We start from the raw sequence: 4,368 nt of genomic DNA on the forward strand, positions 1-4,368 counted from the left end.
TGGGTACAGATATCAGGTAAGCCAGTTTAAATATTGGCCCGGGCAACGCCGGGTAACTCATGCTAGTTATTATATATTTCAAAAACAAATAATATTTACATGTCTCCAGTTTATATAAAAGTCCACCACAAATATTTACAATATCTAAAGAGCGTTAACAATGCTGTTTTACGCATGCGCGTTTGACATTTTAACTCATGCGAGTTAAAATAATAAATTCGTGGTTTTTAATATAAAGTGCTGGCTATTAACCCATGCATTTAAAAAATATACGCAAGTTCGTCGCACCACAGGGCTACTAGGGACTTGCTTGTCGTTGTCGTTGAAAATATATGTTATTTGTTGAAAATATATATCAACATATATTAGTAGTACTATGTAGTTGTATGGAAACTCGCAGAAGCTAAGAAAAGTCTTTTCATCGAGAACCTTTAAAATACAAAATAAACTAAAAATTTAAAGAGTAAAGACACACATTAATTTTTTGAGGTCTACTGTTCAGTAATATTTTACTATGTATAGTTGCTAACAAATTTTATTTATTTATTTTTTTATATTTTATGTTTTATTTCTTTTTTATTTATTTTTATAGCTTAAATTGTTCTTTTTACATTTTATTATATTAATTGTTCTTTTATATTTAATACATATCGAGAAAATTGGTTTTGTTAATTATGAGATCTTTTAGTTTTTTCTTCAGGGCAATAAGATTATCCAATTTAGTAAGTTCTATATTTTGAGGTATTGTTTTGTTGTATAAATAGGGGCCACGGTATATAATTAAAAATCTCGAAAATTTTGTTTTTTTTATGGGCAATATAAAGTTTGTTCCTCGTGTGATATATCTGTTGGCGTTGGTTTGAAAAAAGTTATTAGTAAAATGAGTTGGGACAAGTCCGAGCTTATATTTGAGCATAAATAAAACATTTTGGTAGATGTTAATTTGATAGATATCTACATCAATAGCTATAGAATGCTTAAAAAAACATTTCTTAGTCGCAGTTTTTATTTATGGCGCACACTGTATCTTATTATCATTCGCCCCCACTTTGAGTTTACTTGGTCGTCGCATTTAAAGTCCGACATTGCTATTCTCAAGCAAGTCCAACATTGAGCAACAAAAACAATATCACCTATAAACACCTGTCCTGTGAAAATTGACTCCAACAGCTCAGTCTAACACTTGAAGAACGCCGTAAAAGAACAGACCTTATCGAGCAATTTAAAATTACGCGTCAACTTGAACTTGTCAGTTTTTTCGTTCCGCAAAAACTTTCAAACGGTAATGCAAAGTATTTTTTGAGACAGCATAACCAAAAACTAGAACGCCAGCTTGAACGAAATTGTGAAGAACGATATAACTTTTTTCAAATAAAGTTGTTGTCCCAGGGAATGTGCTTTCCCAAGCAGCAGTGAACGCTCCATCAATCAATGCTTTCAAAGACAGCATAACAAATTAACTTTTAGAGACAAAACTGCTGCTTTGCTTGTAGCTTCGGTGTTTTTATTTTCGCCAGCATAGAGGGGCATGGTGTAGCACCTCTTCATCAAACTATAAATTGGATTTATTGTATTTGTTTTTTTTTATCACTGAATGAATAAAATACCGTAGATTTCCCTAATTCCGAACAGTCCCTAATTCCGAACAGCTTTAGTTCACTTACTGTTACATCTTTTTTTTTTTGTGTGGGATTTTTAAAAGAAAAACTGATTAATAAATTGGAAGACACGGGTAGTGAGAAGATGAAAAAATATTTTCAAATATGTATTGATACCATAAAAAATTTTAATTGCAAGTAAAACACTTTTTAAAACTCTGAAAAACCAACAATATAAAACCGACTTAAAAAAAAAAAAAAGGACAAACCAAATTACATACTGCTCGATGTAGAACACTTTTATTAAAAGAGAATCATTCATAAATTTTTTAGGAGTAAAATTGGATGAAAATTTACAGTGGTATTCACATATAAATAGTATTGAAAAAAAATCTCAAAAAATATTGCAATGATGTTTAGGGCTAAACCTTTTCTAAATATATCATCCCTGAAAAAATTGTATTTTGCCTTTATCCATAGTTATTTGTCTTATTGTAATATTGTGTGGGGTAGTACTAACCATACAAAGCTAAAGAAACTCTACAACAAATAAAAACATGCGTGCAGAATAGTATTTGGAGCCGACAGAAGTGTTCCTTGCGAACCACTTCTACGTGTGCTCGGTGTTTTAAATGTGTATAAACTTAATTTACACCAAGTTTTATTATTTATGTTTAAAACAAAAAATGGATTATCTACAAAAATATTTCAATCTTATTTTAATAAAATTAACCATAAATACTCAACAAAGTTTTCAGATAACAACTTTATTGTTCCAAAGTATAAATTAAAATTAACTTCCTATTCAATTAAATACCGCGGACCTAATCAGTGGAAAAAGTTTCCAGATATTGTTAACAATAAACAGACTACATTAGAGCAATTTAAGGACGAAATAAAACGACTATTATTATTCATGGATATATCCAACTTTAAATGTTTATTTTAAAAATAAAAATAATCATATAAAAAATAGATTTAATTGTATCAGTGATTAATATAAATTAATACAAAATATTTAAAATAAAAAAATATATATAAAATATTATTGATGATGTTAATAATTTATCTAGTGATTAAATTAATTATGAAATTTCACTTCTTGTTGTGTTTAATCCTCGGGAAATTTTATTTTTTTTGACTTTTTTATTTTTTATTAAACATTTTAGCAATTGTTTTCAACACTTCTTAATAAAAAATAAAAAAAACTATTTTTTATTTCTAATTATATTAGTTATTTTCGGTTTTCATTTCTATTTGTTATTTTATATATTTTTTTACGTTACAGTAATGTAGAGTTTATTGCTATTATTTTTTTTTAAATGGGGCTCGGCGATAAGGCTGAATACGCCTTCTTCTTGCTCCAGCCAATAGTTTATATAAATGTATTTGCAATGTAAACATTTTTAAACGACGAAATAAATAATTACGAAAAAAAAACTTGATGGTGATTAATTATCTTAAAAAAAAAAGTCAAAAATTAGCAATACTTCGTAAGATATTTAAAAAATAGTATCTTTTTAGCATAATTTAAACGTTTCCCAAATTCAGAACAGAATTTGGAATGCATTTTATTTTTTGCAAAGGTTGGCGTTTTTACATGCAAATAACTAAAAACAATTCGTCACGTTGATTTGACAAGGTCCATATTTATACTTCCACTCAATCGTTCAAAAATAACTCCAAATAAAACTGCAATCGGCGCTATTTTTCAAGATGTATTAAATGACAAAATAGAAAATCGTTTTCCTGAAAAGTCTACCGATTCACAAGTTTCACTCAATAAAACTATTAGAATAAATTCAAAAAACTCAATGAATAGACTTTCAACAAAAGAAGTATTGCTCGAAGAACTAGGTAGCACCAAAAATGCCGTTAAACATCCGTCTTTTGATATTAATAAACCAGTGCTCGGTGTGCTTAGAGATAGATTATAGCCTCGTTCCGGTAGTAAAGAAAAAGGAACAATAATTAAAAGAAGAACAAGTTATAATATAACTGAACTATCTGCAATCACTCAGGACGAAATGACATCTTCTGTTAAAAAAAGAAAACTTGATGAAAAAGAAGCCAGAAAAGTTTTCAGAGAAAAAAAAATTCAGCAATTCTCAAAGAACAAAAGCTTAAAAAAAAGAAGAAATCTTTTAAAACTTAAAATACCCCGAAAAAGGTCTTAGAAATTTAACGAAATAACAAAGATGTCTACTAGTCGAAATATTGAGTGTCTTCCTGCCGCCAGCTGTAATCCCTATCATATCAATCGTCTTTGTATTTTCTGTAGCCTTTAAGACGAAGCTACAAGCAGAAAATGGGTTCCATAAGAAAAGTGTTCTAAATGTCGTGTATAAGGAATACATCAATTATCAATTTATCAATTATTACGAAACAATTGAACTCGCGTGCATGGAGTGTGAATAATGTCTTAAAACAATATTTTTTGATGTTTTAAAACAATATTTTTTGCATAATTCAACTTTTTCATTATAGTTTTTTAAAAATTATCAAATCTGTGCATTTAATTTAGGGTTGCCACCTCCAAATGAATTAGTATTCATTTGGAGATAGCAACCGTAGCTGTACAGATTTGATAATTTACTGATAACAGACAAATACAGATATACTGCTGCGATACTATTTAATAAAAACTAACTGCGATACTATTTGATGGCGAAGAATAATGGCGTGGTTATAATAATGCAGGGTAATGAAATAATAATTTTTAGTGAGCAAAATTTAGGGGTTACTGAGCAATGTTTCAGTCCTTGAATTA

This window comes from Hydra vulgaris, chromosome 15 (assembly GCF_038396675.1).
Source record: "Hydra vulgaris chromosome 15, alternate assembly HydraT2T_AEP".
NCBI lineage: Eukaryota > Metazoa > Cnidaria > Hydrozoa > Anthoathecata > Hydridae > Hydra > Hydra vulgaris.